The sequence below is a fragment of the Sebastes fasciatus genome, chromosome 6, assembly GCF_043250625.1.
Source record: "Sebastes fasciatus isolate fSebFas1 chromosome 6, fSebFas1.pri, whole genome shotgun sequence".
NCBI classification, from domain to species: Eukaryota; Metazoa; Chordata; class Actinopteri; order Perciformes; family Sebastidae; genus Sebastes; species Sebastes fasciatus.
This window is the reverse complement of record NC_133800.1, coordinates 24,445,895-24,466,168: the sequence shown is the minus strand read 5'-3', so window position 1 is coordinate 24,466,168 and position 20,274 is coordinate 24,445,895. Positions and strand designations below refer to the sequence as shown.

At 42.3% G+C, this 20,274-nt stretch overlaps 1 protein-coding gene across 24 annotated transcripts in view; it reads left to right on the top strand.

The window, feature by feature from the left end:
* Positions 1 to 20,274, top strand: part of rimbp2b (RIMS binding protein 2b) — an 88,285-nt gene that overhangs the window by 31,119 nt on the left and 36,892 nt on the right. For 18 of the 24 annotated variants that reach the window (XR_012594310.1, XM_074638655.1, XM_074638671.1 and 15 more), the window contains exons 1-2: positions 14,328 to 14,341; positions 18,751 to 18,873. The gene's annotated coding sequence lies outside the window, so the exon portion shown is untranslated. Of the gene's footprint in view, positions 1 to 6,189; positions 6,274 to 14,251; positions 14,342 to 18,750; positions 18,874 to 19,081; positions 19,272 to 20,274 lie in introns of those variants that run through there. The other 6 variants (XM_074638668.1, XM_074638663.1, XM_074638667.1 and 3 more) reach the window with 3 other exon arrangements.

The following is a 20,274-nucleotide window of genomic DNA, read 5'->3' as shown; positions in this document are numbered from 1 at the left end:
TTTTTGCTCAGCCATAGGCAGGATTATTACCCATCATTACGCATCATGCATATTCAACACAACAAGGGATGAAAGAGAGAGAGAGAGAGAGAGAGAGAGAGAGAGAGAGAGAGAGAGAGTAATGAGGTTACCCTGCTCGCCAGAGATTATACACAGAGCTTTCCCAACTACAAAAGATCAGAAGACCGAACGCTGAGAATAGGATGGGGAAAGCCTTCCCTGTTAATTAGTCATTGCAGAGATGATACTGTAGCATGTGCACCTCATTTCATCAAGATGTTGCCATGCATTGAACTCACAGTGGAGAGTCAGCAGCGGCATCAAAAATAGTTGAAGTGAACCTGAGACAGTATCTACCCCACATGCTGCTGCTGTTGTCCCAGGGGAGCTCTCCATGGTGCTGAACACCAAGACGGACGTGTTCAGGGCTCCCACAGCTGAGGCTCTGAGGCTCCGATTGCTTTCTTTTGCAAAACCTTTGCTAACTGATTTAGTGCAAGTATAGTAAATAATGATTAGTAGTCAAGCCAGAGCTTCAGGTGTGTTTTGTGAGCTTATTTTTAAAAGGTAAAACACAAGTGTGGAATAGAAACTTGAAGCAAATAGCCACTTGTGGTGGTATATATTTGTAGCAAGGATGTAACAAGTAAGGGATAATGTATATAAAATAATGATAAAGTATGTAATCCCCGATAGGGCAATGCCACGTGGAGGGGTCTCTCATCGCCCTGAAGGGGATTCTTTCACAACAATGACCTGCTAGCTGTACATTATCCTGCTTATTACACAGCTACTAACTTAAGAAATCAATAATTTGACACAAAAACGGTCTGTCAGAGTCCGACATCAGAACTGCGCCCATAGCAACGGCCTGCTATACATAGCAACGGTCTGTTACTGTATAAAGAAATTACAGACCGCAGAACGCCGTGATTGACCAATCAAAATCGAATATTCAACACAGCCGTGTAATAAGAACCGATAATTCGCTACCAAGTCGATGCCAAGATTCTGAAACATGACGGTACTCATTTTCCTCGTATTTGAAAAGCTGGAAACTAAGAATATTTGGAATTTTTGTTGGTTGATTAATTTTCTGTTTATTGGCTCATTGATTAATTACCAAATATTCAGATTCTGTAAAAAAAATGAATAGTTTTACTTTTGTTCTTGACCTAAAACCAAAACCTAACCTTCTTTGGAGACAAATTTGTCAAGAAAATTGATTTTCAAAGATGTTCTGCCGTACAACAGAGTGTGAAATTCCTGCTGCTTATACAGTAGTACATAAGAGACATGGAGGTAGAATAGATGGCTCTGGGTGCACCTCTCTTGTGCGAGCATTTGCATTAGTGCCACTGAGGCACGAATGCTGGAACCAGCCTAAGGGGATGGTCTTACTCATCTGTCTTCATCTGCTGCGCAGTAAACGCCTCTTCACTTATACAGGAGCTCATTACTCACAATGGCAGCCATTTGAATCTTTTATCAGAGGGATTTTTAATTGAACATTGGCAAATGTGCTCCAAACAAATGGGCCTCAGCAAGCCTGAGATCTGTGTGTGTGTGTGTGTGTGTGTGTCTGGTTCTGAAGACCGTACACATTAGATACCAGCCCACATGGGAGATGGCAAGCTGTCTGCGGAGGCTCTGTGTGATTCACTCAAAGGAAATCGTTTTGAGTCAACGTGTTCGTGTATATTGTGTATATGTGGACTTTTTTGAACACGTCCAATCTTTTTGACTCATTTCATAGTTTTTAGCATTTCATTCATCTTTGCATATGCTTCTGTTGACTGTAAAGTTAGCAAGAACTATGGAGTTTTAGGTGTTAGGAATCCTGTAGGAATTGCAGTTACAAACACCTGCAGTGGTTAATATCACTCCCAGCTGGATAAGTCAATGAATCACCTCTCAAGCATGAACATTTACTGGAACACCAGCTGTGATTTCCCCATTTTATAGTAGAGATACTGACCACTAACTGGAAGCTGGAACTTGTCTATTGTGGCTTTTGGTTGAACAGTTTTGTAAAATGTATTCCTAAGAAGTTTAAGCCACAAAACATAAAAAAACGTTGAACATCACTTTACTTTTAAAACCATAACTATACCCTTTTCTGAACTCTGCATCCTAATGGGGTATTGAAAGGAACAGTGTGTAGCACTTAGGGGGATTTATTGGCAGAAATGCTGTATAATATTAATAAGTATTTTTTCTGTAGGGTATAATCATCTGAAAATAAGAATCATTGTGTTTTCGTTACCTTAGAATCGGGATCTCCAACCTTTTTTCCTCTAAGAGCTAATTTGATCAAATGAAAGTGGCCTTGAGCTACTCATATCACCAAGTTGTACATCTTTCTTTTATGTCCTTTAATAACATTTCAGCCGCCGCAGTCATCACCTCTATTACAATCCCTCCATAAGCGAGGCTTTTTGTGTTTCGTTAGGATGTGTGCCACTAAACGAAGCCTCTGTTGCTGCGTTGGCCTTCTTCATCAGTTTGGTAAACAGAGACTGTTGTCTTTTAAGCATTGTTTCCAGCTCCTTTACCTTCTCTGTTTGGAGACTGCTACCAGCCGGAAAGACTGGAGAGAAATTTAAACTGGTTTACAAAGGGAATTTGTGTTATCAAATGTTTGTACATATTCTTTGAACCTTTAGCGAGCCACTACTGCTGCTGCTGGTAGCTCGCAAGCTTCTTGTTGGAGATCCCTGCCTTAGAATGAGCCGTTTATATCTACATACGGAGCAGGTCCTCTTCATGGAGCCGGCTGCCATGTTTCTACAGTAGCCCAAAACGGACAAACCAAACATCGGCTCTAGATAAGGCCATTTGCGAGTTCTATTACACGCTTGGCACACGGGAGAAGTTTCACTTGGTTGCAATCTGCAACCTCACCACTAGATGCCACCAAATCCTACACACTGCACCTTTAATCATGAAATCCTCGCTTCAGAGGACATTTATTCTCCATATCTTTCTGTCCATGTGAGGGATTTCGTCCTTGAAACAATAAAAAATCTAACTAGAGCGGATGCTTACACATACTGTACATACTGTATAGCTGAGCAGGATCACTGGTGGACCAGCTACGACAGATAAGGGGTCAAAGATATAATCATACCATCTGTCACCACAAGGTTACAGACCTCGAAAGGGTCTAAGCTTATTCCTCTTCCTTCCGTTCGTCCTGCTCTCTGACCCTAATGCTCACTGTCTTATTGAGTATATAAGAGTTGAACCAGCTGAACTCTTCCATTTGAATGGATTCCAATATATATATATATAGTATATTCAAAGTCAAATCAAGCTGTGAGCGTTTCTGTGATGAAGTGCACATTCATGCATTCTCACATGCAGCATGTATTGTGTGCTTTGGGCTTCTGGTGGCTCCGCTGGTGCTTATTTTAGCCGTGCTCAGGGACACGTGGTGCCATGCTACCCGAGTGTGTGTTTGTGTGTGCGTGTGTGTGTGTGTGTGCGCTGGTAGCACACACTGACACAGATAAAATCCTGTTTAATTCTATACGCTAATCTTGGAACATCCAGCTGCACTTTCACTCCCATCCATAGCAAGGCTGCTCCTCGTCCACTGATCGAGAGCTCATAAACAGAGGATGCGGTCGGTGATGTAACAATTTCATGTATTCCGTGCTGTAAGAGCAGTGCAATAGTTGGCTATATGCATTCAATGAATGGGCCATAAAGAAGGTGTGTATTCTCTGTTTAAATAGGTCTACCCTTCACTGCTGAATACATCCCAGCTTGCCAGAAAGTGTTAACCTCCTGATTAGAGTGGAGTGACAAGGAGATGTGGCATATCCAGAGCAGGGCAGAAAAACACAGGCGGCTTTGATGAGGATATCCCGTTTCTAGCCGTCTCCCTACTGAGAAGCCAGTGGTGGTGAATCCTCTGAAGAACGCTGATAGACTAAACAAGTCATTCTCCCTGGAAACTGTGGCAGACTTTAGTCATGTTTTGGCTCTAATCGCACATTGTGAAGAACTTCTTTTCATTGTAATTTAGCTGTCAGCTCAGTAATTCGGCTGCTTGATGGAAACATAATAGGCATTCAAAAAGCTCATGAGGGAACATTAGGTGTCAGCTAGGCACTGGCTGAACCCTGTGCAATCTACAGTGCATGTACAAACATATTTAAACCCTTTAGTTCCAGTTTATATATATATTCATTTGCATGTAGAGTGCAGGATGTAGAGTGTGCTGAAGAAGCACAGGTGTAATTAGTAGCATTAATTAAGGCTGCATGTAGACGTATCAGTGCTAGTGCTCTGCTAGTGTGGCTCACTAAGACCCTTAAATGGATGATAGCCATCGTTAAGGGTATTAGTTACATCTGTGCTGTTCCTGCGATGACACGTAAATAAAGATCAACAGATTCAACAACTAACTATATGTGAAAAATGCGGAAAAAGACTGAGTTGTCATCGTAGCATTGAGTTGTCAACTCAGTTGCCTCAATGGCTGCTTGATGGAAACATAACAGGCATTAATATACAGAACATACAGTTTATATCTCATTCACATGGGAGACAGAATAGACCTTCTAAGAGTTGGGTCTTTTCGCCTGCGTAGTTTTCTTGTAGCGTGAAACAGAGCCGTTGTTAGTGTCATTAGTAGCACCTGTGCTTTTGCTGCTTTGTCATGTAGATGTGTCTGCTGGGAAAAAGTCTTCAGACTCCAAAACAACATGTGAGCTGTTAAAGTTATTCACCACGCTAATACTTTGGTTTATAACTTAAATACCTGCTAATTAAATTAATGACATTCCCATCAGCCTGAGCTGCACTTGATGTTTAGTGCTGATTGGCTAACTCTAGCATGCTAACATGCTTTAACTAAAGCTAGGGTTGGTAATCTTAAGAAACTAGCAAGAGTATGCTACATTTAAAAAAATATCCAACCAAAATAAACAGCCCAGTGTTGCCAACTCTTTTCCAATGAAAGTAGCCAGCAGCATTAGCTCCAAAAGTCTCTGAATCTAGCGAGAAAATCATCAAGACAGCACCACTGACAGTCCGTCCCTTCATAATGAACGTACACCACAAACATGACTATTGTTAGTACTCACAGCTGTCGAGCTAGCAGCTTGTGGAACACTTCAGTGAAGTGTAATGTGTGTGCAGGCCGGTAGGTAGACATGCAGGAAGCCCGTCCAATCATTTCATTCAGGCGGATGGACAGTTATTTCAGTCCTGTGATACTGGATTTTTTAAATTTTTTTGTCAGAGCATTTAAATTATTGATACCTGTCGGGATGTAATGAGAATTTCAACAAATAAAAAAGTGTTTTTGAAAAACTGACCACCTCTATCTTTAACTAAGATGTTGAGCACGGTAAACGTTATACTTGCTAAACATGACCCTGTTAGCATTGTGAGCATGTTAGCATGCCGATGGTAGCTCTTAGTTTAAAGCACCTCTGCGCCTAAGTAAAGAACATACATTACCAAGAGGTGAAAGTCAATTGTACGTTCCATTGCGACATCAGCGCCCAGCAGCGAAGCTACGCTTCTGCCATTTTGGACTGAAAGCGACTACCGGACGCCGGTAAAACGTCCGCTTAAAAAATGCCGTACAAAAGAAAAAACAAAATTATTTCTTTTCTGTTGTCATATTTAATGTCTCCACCGAAATGGCCTGTGTTGAACGATAAAAACATTATTAATATAATACGCATTTTCAGTCCAAAATGGCGGCAACGGTTGTCAAAAAAACACCAGAGTTACGTCTTTTTGCCTCTATATTCTTTAGCCTAAGTATAACCTCACAGAGCCACTAGCACGGCTAGTCTTGTTTGATCCTCTTCATCACATTATTCCTAGAGGACCACACCGTCCATCCTCAACATTTGAACCTCAGAAATCTGTTTTCAAAAATAATAATAATATCTATTAGATAATCTCTGGAAATCTCTCTGTGTGTTGCTGACACACACACACACACACACACACACACACACACACACACACACACACACACACACACACACACGCGCGCACACACACACACACACACACACACACACACACCTAAATACTGCTGAATAATGAAATGCTCCTGCTCCCTCTTTCTCTGTCTAGTTTCACTGAGTTCTCTCAGGAAGCTTCTGTTCCTGACAAATCATAGCAGCTGTCCTCTGCTTCTTTTTTCTCCCTCCCCAGGAGACTGAGATCAGCACCAGAAGGAAGGAGTGTGAAGCACTTGAGGCGGAGGTGAAGAAAAAGAATCAAACATGTCAGACTTTGGTAAGTGCTCCAAAAATATACCGTGGCCTCTGAGCGATAGGACGGACGCTCAAATTGATTTGTACCTGAGAGCCTTGTCCCGCTATCATCACACACACACACACGTCCCCTGAGAAAATGAGTGGCGGTCTACTGTAATGATAGCTTGGTTCTCAGGCGGTGATGACTGAAATTGAAAAATGGGAGCAGTTAAGTGCGAGTTGCAGTGTCTGTGGGTTGGGTTTTGTTAGCATGGGGAATACATTTAAGAATGAGAGATACACTTTGCAGCTGTAGGAGTATTTGCAGAGCGTGATCATGCACAAACAGAAGACGTATATAAGGATACCACTGTGTACATCGGTGGTATCCTCAGGCAGTGGTTATTTTGGTTTCTTTCTCCTGTATACACATAGCTCATGGAGCGCTGTACAACCCTGCTGTTTTTTAACTATACAGCAGTACAGAGCACCATGTGTGTTTTTTAAGTAATGGTCACCACTGTAAAAGGTCAGAGATATGTTACACAAGTCTTGTATTTTCGTATGGCGGTCGGTGCCTTTCTGAAGGACATTTTCTCATAGTGCCCCAGAAATGTCATCCCGCCTGCTGGAGAGAGGCCTTGACTCAGGACAAAAGGCAAAGAGAAGGAAATAAAAGATGAGAGAACCTGCTGAGAAGAAAAAAAAACATGCTTTTCTTTTTTACACGTCTCCTCTTGACGTCTTAAGTTATATATACATCAATATGTTTGTATCTTTTGATGGTGGGAATGGCCCCGCAGTGGTCAGCCAGGTCACCTAACATGTTAACCGTAGACTGCTGGGTAACCTGTGGAGTCTTTGACCTCTAGTGGTGCTGTAGAGTAATGTTTTAATGAATGGGTTCCCTGTATTGTTTGTATGTTGTGCATGTGTTGAGAACACATTGTGCACTTTTTTGCTAACTGCAGAGGGCTTCAATAACAGATAGTGATAGAGTGGTGCAGGGATGACTTTTTTTGGTAGGCAAACCTGGAAGTTAGCATCTCCCTGGTTCCCTCGACAAAAAGCCAATTGGATTTTTCCACTGGGTTTTGGATAATTGCAGAAAATAAGCTCTGTGGCAAACACATGTTTGAGATAATATCCACAAATGAACACCGCTTTTATGATTTTTGAAGTGTGAATGCAATCGCCAGATGTAAAAAGCTAAAGTTAGGCTATAAACAAACTACACCACAGTTGCATGAGTGCTAGTATACACAAAGAGGCTGTAAAGGCGGACGAGTCAGCATGATGACATTTAGTAGTCTCATTTAGCCACTTGTTAGCAACCACCTTTTGTAAGACACATAAAGACTTCAGAATTCACAAGTGGGGATATTTACTGATGTATTTTATATCGTAGAACAAAACGTTCAATTCTCTTAAGTGTGTGTTAACCATAGACCTTATTTCAGGCATCTAACTAAAAACACATACCCGACTTTGAGACGAGGGCACCAGAAGTACGCTTGTATGCTAACTCATTTCCGTGTTTTAGGACTCACTCCTGCACCACTCTACACACCAATACATCATTGAAGAAAATACTGGAAGCTGATGTAAATAATGCAACTATTCACACATCAGTCATGCATCAAGTTAAAATGCATCTGTTTCATCATCTGCAGAGTTCATGATAGACTGGAGTGAAGTGCTGAATGTGTCCCATCATGGCCGTCAGTGATTCTGTTGGTTTGGGTGGTTAAACACTGTGGCTGTGTTGGCGTTTGTGTTAAGAAGAGTTTGCCTGAAATGATGCAGTGTAGGCAGGTCACATAGGACTGTGTGCATTATTTAACTTTTATTGTTAGGTGGTGCTGGGGCTAAATGTCAGGTACGCTGAAGTAACCATTGAGCAGCATGTGGCAATTATTCCCCTGCTTCGTTGGATTTATTTTAGTGGGGAAACGTACTGTATCTTAAATAAGAGGAGTCATCAGGCTCCATCAGTCTCTCACAGCAGGGGGAACATCAGAGTTGTAAATCACAGCACAAATAAAGCTTAAGTGGATGGTTCTGGTCTGAGGGGTTTTACCATTACAGTTACAGGAGCCCCACTAAGCAGAATAATGAATCACTTTATATTATATTATAGCGAGATGGAGAGCTCTGCTCAGCTTCTGTTTCAGTTTATTCTGAGAGAGAATGACATCTAACTGCTGTGATGTTCCGGTAGTGGGGTCCCCGTGGGCTCTGCAGCAAAATGTTGAGTTTAATTTCAGTTGAATTTTAGAGAATGTGTAAGTGCAGACATTTGTAGGCCTGTACGCTCTGTGGTTTGGGAGTTGGAAAAAAAACAATACAGGGACGTAAAAGCTGCTTCATGAGTGTTGAAGTTTAGCACTACATAAAAATGAAACATGTTTGCAACCTGTAGAAGCTGAAGTGGGCGCAGAGATGTGCAGATAGCCTGGAGTGGGATTTGTTCCGATGAAAGGCAGGAGCTGGAGAGATTCAGCAGTAATTTAAATGGCACTCTTTGGTCCTGGACTATTTGAATTCATTCCCTCGTTGCCCCCAAGCCCTCTTCTGTAGACGAGCTGTCTTTGTGTGTGGCTCTCTGCTCCAAATAAACACTCCATTAGGACAGTTTTCTTCGCTGCCCTCCTCTCGCGTCCCCTGCCCACAGCAGCACTTCCTCTTCCTCGCCCATTGTCAGCCAGCTGAGTCCGGGGGACGCTACCCAAAGGACAAACTGTCCCCAAATGGCGTGCAGAAATGGCAGGCTGGTCTCCACAGACTGCAGCACAGCTCTTATCTCCTCTCGAGCTGAGCTCCGAGAACAGAGACACAAACACAGACAAGACCAATGAGTGCTATTGTGAGGGGATGGCGAGTTGACAGTAATGTCACTCCCTGTTTGGTCTTAACTGGCTCACCTCTCTGTCTCTCCTCTGTTTTTCTCCCTCTCAGGTTGAAGTAAAGAGTACACGGACAGAAATAGGTGCAGCTGTTGGCGACTCTCTGCTGGTGGTCTATTTACCAAACACTGACAGCATATACAGGAATATATATACTTTCATTTCTAGGCTGCTATTAATGCCACATCTCCTCACAGTGAGTTCAGCTGTCGTGTATATAAACACTAAGTGTCTGCACTGGCATAGCCATCTGACACCTCCACCTTCCTCGGTGTCGGGTATATAACTGCAGACCATCAGAGGAGCATGCCTCTGCTAGCATTTAAGGCCTGTTACCATGGCGACAAGCATCTGCTGTGCCAGCGTAGCTCCAATATGTATCGGTGCTAATCGAAGATTAACACCGAGGCAGACAGCAGGCAGACTCAACAAGTCCAGAGACTGGACTGACTGTGGAGCTGCGCTCTCAAATGTAGCTCAGTAGCTGCTAGTGAAATGCCAGCTTAGCTTTCATTATGAGCTGTTTGTAAGCACAAACACCTTCTGTCAGACGCGGGATTGGCAGCTCTTATTGCTTGGACACATGGCATGCATTTTTGTTTTGCATTTTACACAGGACAGTAAATTCAGATATGCATCCTGTAAATGTGTTGCACCTCTTTGAGATGGCTTTGAACTGTGTGTTTGTGGTACGTTTATTTATGTACACCATGGTGTGCAATAGGGGTGTAATGATACATCGATATGGGTTGATTTATCGATTCAATGATCAACGATCCAATAACATCGATACAAAGTGAAAACATTGATACATTAAGGTACACCTTTATTTTGAAATTCCCATGGCAGGTCTGTGTCACCATTTCCGTCCAGCGTCCAAATAGTGCTTAAACATGACAAATGTGGCACTTTACAGTGACCAACAGGAGGTCTATTTTTATTGTTTTTATTAAAGATAATACATTGTTTCTTCTTTTAAATGTCTGGAAGAGCCCAGTAATAAAATTGTCAAAACATAGTTGCTTTTTGTGAGTTGATATAAATGTAACTGATTGTGTTAAATGGGCAAATGACATTGTCTCATATCGATCGCAGGCCCCTGATTGGAGTCAAAACGAAATCGTATCGTGGCAGACTTTGTGATATTGACAAATATCATACTGTTGTCCAACGTGTCTATATAATATGGTATCATGATGAAACTGGTGATTTACACCCCTAGTGTGCAATGCTTAAGAGAAACTTAAACTTAAACGGTATGCAGAGGGCCACAAGCCCTGTGTAAGGGAAATGCAATATGTACTTTTTTACACTGTGCACCTGAAGTCAGTACAGTTCAACTGTACACTTGAAAACCCCAAGTCCCCAAATTTACTTATACAGCAAAAGGTTTATACTAGGGCTGTCAATCGATTAAAATATTTAATCGCATGATTGTCCATAGTTAATCGCTATTAATCGCAAATAAAATGCACATTTTGTATTTGTTCAAAATGTACCTTAAAGGGAGATTTGTCAAGTATTTAATACTCTTATCAACATGGGAGTGGGCAAATATGTTTGCTTTATGTAAATGTATGTATATATTTATTATTGGAAATCAATTAATAACACAAAACAATGACAAATATTGTCCAGAAACCCTCACAGGTACTGCATTTAGTATATATATATATGCTCAAATCATAACATGGCAAACTCAAGCCCAACAGGCAACAACAGCTGTCAGTGTGTCAGTGTGCTGACTTGACTATGACTTGCCCCAAACTGCATGTGATTATCATAAAGTGGGCATGTCTGTAAAGGGGAGACTCGTGGGTACCCATAGAACCCATTTACATTCACATATCTTGAGGTCAGAGGTCAAGGGACCCCTTTAAGAAAGTGGCCATGCCAATTTTTCCCCGCTAAAATTTAGCACAAGTTTGGAGCGTTATTTAGCCTCCTTTGCAACAAGCTAGTATGACATGGTTGGTACCAATGGATTCATTAGGTTTTCCAATTTCATATGATACCAGTATCTTCACTCTAGCTTTAAAGCCCGCTACAACCTTAAAAATTGCAAGTTATGTTAAGTTAATAAGTGGCGTTAAAATTATTATTACGTTAACTTTGACAGCCTTTTATACCTTATAATATTCCTATTTCAATGTCATAAATGTTACAAGCAGCCAGTAGTCAAGAGGGCCGAGTTCAGAGCCCCATGTTATATATATACAATTAGTCCTTAGATCAGATGGTCTGGATAAAGAAACAGAGGAAGGGTCAGGCTGAAAAGGAATAGTGATAGTGGCTGTCGTCTATACTGAACAAGAGCAAATGCTGCTGCTTACACTGAGTCCACAGAGCAGAGAGTAAGTGGGTGACATGTTTGCTTCGCTCCTGTGCTAAATGGCAGAGTTGATTCATCTGTCAGGCTTGTCGAAATTAAACACACAGCTCCGGCACACCAGGCTGAGTCAGATCAAGTCTGGACCAAACACAACTGCCTCAGCACTGCTTTCAGAAACAGGAGTGACCCAGGTACTCTGCTGCCCCAGGCCTAATAGTGCGTTGTTATTCATGAAACTATCCTGGCACACAAATCACCAAAAAGACTGTTTGTGTCTACACAATAATCCGTCTCGAAAGTATTACAAATCATTAATCAAACTGACTTTATGCCGTGCATATGTACATTGGTGTTAGTATTTAAAGCAAATCTCAAATGGCAAATCACACCTCAGCAAAAAAATCTCAGCTGAATAATGTTGGAGGCAGCTCAATATAGGCCACAGTGTATTCTGCATGGGATTCTCTCCACCACTGGGCTCACAGGCTCTCCATAAAAATGTGTCTTGCCAAGGGATTATGACGTACACTGATCTGTTTAAAGCGTTAACACGTCGACAATGCAGGACAAAGAAACAGCTGATTCTCTGTGCTCAAGACAATTTGGTTTGCAGCACTACGCGTGTGCTGTCGCATCCAAATTCCAAAAAGGATTTTCAATGAGGACGGCAGTCGTGTTGAAATGCTTGAATCAACAGCAAAAGTATTTCAGTCCACAGTGCTCATCAGTGTGCACACAGTAAAATGGGAGCTCTCTCTAGCTGTTTGTCCTTCAGAATGAACACCTGGAGGCTTTAGCCAGCCCACATTAGCTCAGAATTGAAGGATCAATGGATATGAATAGGAATGCCAATGCAATCTAGTGCTCGTACGGGAAGCATTAAAATTGACTGGACACAATTGACGCAGGTTGAAATGCCAATAATTTTTTTGGGGGGACGTGACAGAAATGAATTGAATAGAAAAGCAGCAGATCTCAGTTGTGCCTTTGGTCTTCAGGCTGTTGTTTACTTATCACTGCTCGTCCTTGACAGTATTTCTCCTCATCTGGTGTGAATATAAACTGTAGTTGTGTTCATACAGTACATGTCCGTATAAGAATTTGCCATTTTATTAATATTAATAGAAGTAGTGAGTAGTAGTAATATTTAAAGGTGCTCTATACAATACAATATCCAGAGCATTAATATAGCAGCAAACAACTATTTGCTATGTAAAGATATAGAGGAGTAATGTCTACCTGAGCAGAGAATGAAGTCACTCTCCCTCTGTGTGTGTTGTAATCTGAGCTTTGTTTTAGTGCATATTTGTGGATGTGAGCTTGTCCTATTGGCTAGCTCACGGCTGCCACTCTGTACTGCTCTCACACGGCGGTTACAGCTGATAACTTTCATAGATTGTTTACCGTCAGCAGCTACCTAAAAACATGATGACATATTTTGACATCAATTTACATGCAGAACAGGTTTTTACTATATGATAGTATGTATTATTCTAATTTAATACAGTCAAATATGCTTTACGTTGCCTTTTAGTTGATGGTTTACCATTTGAAATGTGCGCTTCCATTGTTGTGTAACGTCAGACAACTGCTTCTTTGTGAAGTCGGGGTAGATGGATTTGAGCTCCGACTTTGAGTGGCAATCCGTTGTATTTTCCTAGTAGGAGGTCAGAAATATTCAAAGTTCCGAGTTGTCTTGAATGCAGCATAAATGTACACCTGAGTTCATCACAAACAATATGATTTTTTCACAGCCAGACATTTTGACTTATGGCGGGAAAAGCACAGGTGCTACTAATAATATTAACAATGGCCCTGTTGCATTCAAGTGTCCCAGTGACGGTGTGACAGTGAGCCCGCATGCACAGTACCGGGACCCTGAAACTGAAGCAGATACATGGAATTCAGCCATCATTTATTTTAATATTTACTGTGTGATTCTCCCACTGTGACATGTCAAAATGTGGTCTGTGAAAATATTTTACAATGCTGCTTTATGGACATCACTGGTCTGTTAACATGTGCACCCTCGCATGGATTTTTATCTTTACTCCTGTCTCCATTTGCCCTCTGAAACATCCTTCATAAGTAAAACATAAGGGGGGGAAGGAGCAGGCTCCCCATCGCCAGCCATTAAGCAACACTGTATATTTACAGTAAATGTATCATGCATGAGCCAGTAGGTTTCTTAGCTCCCCACAAGAACAACACTTGGCCTACGTGCTGCTGCTGTAGCTGCGGTGGATTGCACATCTCAGAGAACTCTCCAGTTGACACTGCAAATTGCATCCACGGCACGCCTCACGACTGTTGATTGAATGTAATTACGTTTTCCTCCTCTGCAATGAGGGGATTTTTTTTTTTCACTCTCGGCTCAACACACTTGGAAAGAGAGAGAGTGGGGAAATGATGCTCTTTGTGTGTGTGTGTGTGTGTGTGTGTGTGTGGTTAGGAAGGTATCAGAATACATGTTTGATTTGCATCCACTCTCAGAGAGCGGTGAAGAACAACACTTTCATGGTGTCTGATTACATCTGTTCCAGTATGTTTGAGACATTGACATAAAAGCTAGTATTATGACATTATTATTATTATTGTTACACTGTACTGACTGAAATGGCAGCAGCTTCGAGAACGTGGAGAACCTCGAGCAGTCTCCTCGGATGAATAATGCATGTGCTATCGCTGACAACGTGCTCGGGTTGAGTGCTGTGCTCCGGTCTAATCACGGTGACTTCTTGAGTTCTAAACACTGTTTTCTTTCTGCCTCTTTTGTCTAGGAGAATGAGCTCCAAGATTTCCTCCAGGAGAATAAACACTTGAACCTCCAGTTGTTCAACAATAGCCACAAGACATCTGAGTATGAGAAGGTAAGAGGCGAAAAGGCCTTGGTTTTGACTTCTTGAGTATGCACTGTATTCATCTCAGTACTGCTCCTTTCACACTTGTAATGATTGCTCGTATCTGTCCTGTGAGTAGACTTAAAGTATGTTTATAGCCATGCTGGCAGCGTGGCTCTATGGATGACAATGTTGGTCTGTCAGTCGGTCAATCACTTTTGTCCAGAGTGAAATACCACAACTATTGGATGGATTGACATTCATTGTCACCAGAAAATTAATCCTAGTGATTTTGGTGATGAAATGATTTTTCCTGTAGTGCCACTATGAGGTTGACATTTAGTTTTTTTAGTGAATGACAGCTATTGGATGAGTTGTTGTGAATTTTGGTACAGATATTCATGGTTCCCAGAGGATGGATCCTAATGACTTTAGTGACTCCCTGACTTTTTCCTCAAGCACCACGAAGAGGTTTTGAGTGACGTGTGTCGACAACTATTGAATGGATTGCCATGAAATGTGGTACAGGCATTCATGGCATTGGACCTAAACGCAGATAAGGACGAGGAGGCAGCAGGCAGAGTTCAATGATTTGTTAATGAAAAACTTATGTAGAACAAAAATGCAAATGATCCGGCAGGCAGGTTACAAAAAGCCAATCCAAAAAGTGAAGTCACAAGGAGAAAACTTGAACTATAAAACACTGGAAAACCCTCAGACTAGGGTGAAACACTACACATGAGGAGCAATGACGAACTGACAATAAAGCAGGGGAAAACCAGACTAAACACACAAGGAGAGCAGGATGATGAGGCACAGGTGGAACAAATCAGGGCGCGGCAGACAATCACTAAGGCGGGAAAACACAAAGGCAGGAAGTAAAACCAGACATGACACACACGGTGAGTAAATAAATAAAACAGGAAACACTCAACGAATGAAACAAGGAATATAACAGAAACCCCCAAAACCTAGAAACCAAAATCCTCTAGACCATTCAGAACTAATAAACCACTAAATAGATAAACACAACATAGTATAAAGTCTTAACAAAAAGTCCAGCCTGAGCGGTCACAGCCGGTGTGCATGGCAGAGCAGCGCTGGGTGGAAACCTGCGGCCCCGCAGTAACCCGACGTTAAAGATCAAAGTAAGCGTGCTATACATATTGACCGTCATCTTTTCTTGTAAAATGTCCGGTGTGATCGGTAACACCGGTGTTGTCACAAGTTTATTAACCGCTGGGAAAATCTCCTCACCGTCACATCCCTACCTCACAGAGCTGCTAACGTGGCTGTAGACTCTCCGGCTTGTTTCTTCATAGGCCACGGCCTCTCTGGTCTTTACATTAAATCTCTGCCAGATGACTTTCTGGGTCACGCTAAAACTTAGTCAAAACTGCCCTAGGATGCCGGATAGACGGAGCCGTTTCTCCAATTCTCAGCATAGAAATGAAAGCAACGAGCCTCCGATTCTATTAAAACACCCTCACCTTCCTTTTAGCCCCGAGACCTTGAAGGCCTTCAGAGCTGATAACACACAGCTAAAGTAGATCAACAAACAGAGAGCACCAGGCCTCTCTCTAAGGACAGGAAGGCAATTTCCTGAAGGAGCTGATTGACAGGTAGTTGCTTTCGGGGTGAAGGAGGGTGGGCTGCTGGTTATTGACGTCTTATCGGGTCTTGGGTGGCTCTCGGAGCAGCTATCCTGAACTGTTATCACACTGACGGATATGAGAGCAGCAGCCTGCAGGGCAGTGCGGATATTAGCCCTCGCTTACACCCCCGTGTTCTGATCCTATCGTCTCTGAATGAACTAGGAGGGGCTACAAGCGGCACCTCCCTCTCCCCATAATAGACTATTGACCTGCTTCTCCTGAATCCAATACAGTTCCGTTCGATCCGTCTCCATTAAGTCTGACAGTCGCTCCTATCCATGCGGATAGTTTTTGCTGTGTAGAGGCGGGCGGTTCAGAGGCAGACTCGCTGGTTTCTGTTTGTGTTTTGCTTTGCTGGTGTTTGTTGAAACGCCCTCCTCAAGGAATCATTAGTCATTCATGGCTGCTCTGAGGAAGGGGCTGTGCCACATTACGACTACAGGAACCAGTCATCTCGCTGCCGATTAGGGGCCTTTAAAAACCTGATTGAAAAATACTGCCTCTTAAGTACCAATAGGACCGGTCTGTGGGAGGCCGATTATGAAGAATATGTAGAAATAGGCATTTTTCATATATTGTTCATAATGGCAGTACAGACCTCATTGGTGTTGAATTGGTGTACAGTGTTAATATAATGTGCAATTGCTTCAGTCAATCGAATGCTTAGTGCTTGGTTAACAATGAAGCATGAATAATTTATTAATGTTTTGGTCTACGACCACTGAATTATGTTTCTCCAGCATTATTATAATATTTAAAGGCTTTTATCACCGAAAGCAGCCGGCTCCCACGTCTGGCCTGTAACGGTTTCTGCCTGTTTTAAATGCTTCGAATGCTTTAGGTGGCATTAAAGCAAATCGTTTTTTACAGCATAGTAGCTTAAAATCAGCAGCGAATACCAGAAAAATAGGAACAGCTCTACAATAGAATTCAGTCCAAAACGACGGCTTTACCTTTAAGAGGCATATCAGGTTCAGTTTTTGTTCATATAGTATGAAAAGAGGTTAAAAGAAAAAAGCTCAATTGGAGGCTTTGTGGTGTTATTGAATTGGATCATACATTTTGTCCAGCCTAGAATAAAGGAAACAGGCGGCAAAACGTTAATTGAGCCACTGCTGCAAGTGCTTAGATATCGTTGTCACTGGTTGTCTCATCCTGCTGATTTCAACAAGCCATGGCCATTAAATTACATTATGATGCATTCAGGCTCCATTCAGTGTTCAAATGTAATCTTGTAAAATGTAGTTTTTTTGCGAGAAACTTGAATAGCTTTATTATTTTATTCAAAATAACGCAGATATTTAGTATAAAGACAGCTGGTTATATTGCTTTGTTTGTGAGATGATGACTCTGTAACACTGTCTCCTCCGTCTTTAGTTTCTTAGAGTGAACAGATGCTTCGGTACCAAGTCGATGCCAATATTGTGAATATGTGAAAGTTGTTGTTTTTCTAGAGGGCTCGAGTCTAACGGCGTCCCAGGGACGATAGAAAATGTGTTTTGGACGTAGTAAACTCACTATCGACGCGTCCAGGGACACACCCTATTTTTTTCGCTGATAATGCTACATTGCGAACAACAAATCTGTGTTGAAATCGGCAGAACGAGAGCTAGTTGACGTTAGCAGTTAGCTCCGTGCAGGACTGTGCTGCTAACAGCTAACGTTAACTAGCTCTCGTCCTGCCGATTTCAACAAGTGAGGTGACATTAACTTACATTATGATGCGTTCAGGCTCTATTCAGTAAAATGAATATATGGGGCGAAGGTAAATTCTAACGTTATCATGATGTGTTCAAATGTAATAGAAACTTGAATAAATCCAGTTGTTTGAAGGAGATGTTTTCACATCAATATGAAATAGATAATAGAGAGGGAATTATGACCTGTTTAACTTCTTAACAAAAACCAGTATGCAAACGACAATAATGTTGTGGATGTTGAAGTACATGGGATTTATTGTTTTACTTTTGTTTTTACTGCGGTATCGAATTGGTATCGAGAATTGTGGAATTTTATTGGTGTTGGTATCGACTACTAAATGTCTGGTATCGTGACCTCCATATTTTTGACCACTAGTTACAATGTTTTGATGCATGGGGCCCCCTTTTTATTTGTATCTCGAGCATGCGCACAGTGGTTTCACGCTGACTGTCGGGTGGCAGCAATGTGCCAAATAAAAGTAACAATGCAGGGAAGCTAACATGCTAAGCTACCATGGATGTAAACAATGCAGGTTTCAAATAAATATTTTAAAAAGTCGGCTTTGCAAAGGTTTTATGAGGAAGAAAAGGTATTCAAAAAGTACCTAGGCCTCAAGGATACACCCAGTGCATCATGATGAGACTGACTGTAAACATAGCTTTGTTTGTTTACAAGAAAACCCCACAGGGTACCTTTAATAATTTCTCCATGCAGCAAAAACCCAGGTAGGACACCTGCACTGGAGTGGCTCCAAAACAGAAAGAAAACTGCTTGTTTTGAAGAAAAGGAGCGGAGTAAAAGTACACAATATCCATAATCATAATTTGCTCATTAAAATGTAGGGTGACAGGAGATAATGGGCATACCAGGAAACCTGAAAGGGTAACCTCTTTCGTTCGGGGAGCAAGATAATGACCACAAGAAAAACATGAACCTGCTAAGTATTCCTAAAAAGGGCAGTATATAAACCAAATATAATGCAATGATTAAAACTTGAACAGCCTGGTTTTGCCCCCAAAGAAAAATAAACTGTAGCACTCTCAAACTCCGTCTCTCTGCTCCTTGCTTGTTCTGTCTGCACAGGTGAAGTCTGAGTATGCCCAGCTCAAAGAGACCCTTGGTGCTGTGACGCAGGAGAGAGATTTAGCCCTGTGGGAGAGGAACCAGCTCCAAGGCAAACTGGAGAACCTAGAGCAGGTGCTCAAGGTGAGGAAGCCAGCTCCAAGGGCACGCTTGACCTCTCAGTACTGTGTGCATTTCTATCTAGTCCTAGTAGTTCATCTATCCGGGGATCCTAATTCAGGTGTTTTTTTTTTATGGAGCCCAGTACCCCCCTTCTCCTACCTGTGCTACACTGCCTCCATTATCTTCCGCTATGCTGTCTAATGTCCCTGACATGTCTGTTGCCTTCCAGTGTCGTGTTGGGAGGTCTGACCAGGAGCTGTGAGAGAGTAGAAGCTTGGAGCAGTCTGCCCCCCTTTCCTTTCCTTTCCTTTCCTTTCCTTTCCTTTCCTATTCCACCCTTTCATGTTGTCCTACCCTCCCTAACCTGTCCTGTCCCTCCCCGCCTTCCCCATCCCCTCTCCCCCTGCTAGATTTATAAGGTATCACTGCTATGTCCATCTGTCAGGGAGCAGAATCCCATTCTGAATGCTTTTCTGTCCACCTCAGCGGCTGTGCTTTCTCTCTCCCTTTATCCGTGGGCTGCTCACCAGACATACGAATGGTCACCTGGCTACACGACCACAGCACTGTGGAATGTGATTCTTTATTGCATGAGGCAGGACAAAGAGTTTGGCTTTTATGAGACGACGGGAGGGGGGAGGAAGAGGAGATAGAGAGTCACCCTTCATGATGATAATGTCACCTACAAGTCTGATGACATTACCTATCTCAGACCTCAGTGGCATGGAAATGTCATTCGCTTCCTTCACCTGACAGTGTCGCAAGTATTCACATAATAGCGGGAGCAGTGATGTGACTGGATGACACAGGCGTATATATATTGTGTTATGAAGAGCTTAGCATTCAGTCCCTCGTATTGTATGGCTTCTTTTGTTGTTATGGATGACCACAGACAACGTGAGCACGCTACGGAGTTTGCTCACCCTTTTCATGTAACGTAAAACCCCTGTATTGATCACGCAAAGACAACACCGCTGAGGACAGCTTTTCAAACAGTCCCAGTAACCCGGACTTCCAACAGGTATTGTGTTACCTAAAGGGGGCAGCAAACCTCACTGTGGATTGATGTTTTTTGTTCACACAGCAAAGCATCTCTAGTCCTCTTCCATAAGCACCTTTTTGTGCAAAATTTGATCTCCCCGCAGATCATTTGACATAAACTGTCCTCACGTTTGCTGTGGCGTAGTTTATGTCTTTCTTGTTTTTAAGGGGTTTAAATAAAGGTCAGTACACTGTTGTTAACAAGCCTCTGTTATGTGTGATGTGTGTGTGTGTGTGCACATGTAACACCTGTGTTGTGTCTCTCTGAGTGTGGAGTAGATGACTGGAGATGCATTTTTGTGTTGGTTCAGTGCCGTTGGATTTTAGTTCCACTAACAGCAGCCCTCTCTATGCTTCCCCCCCTTCCACCCTCTCCCTCCA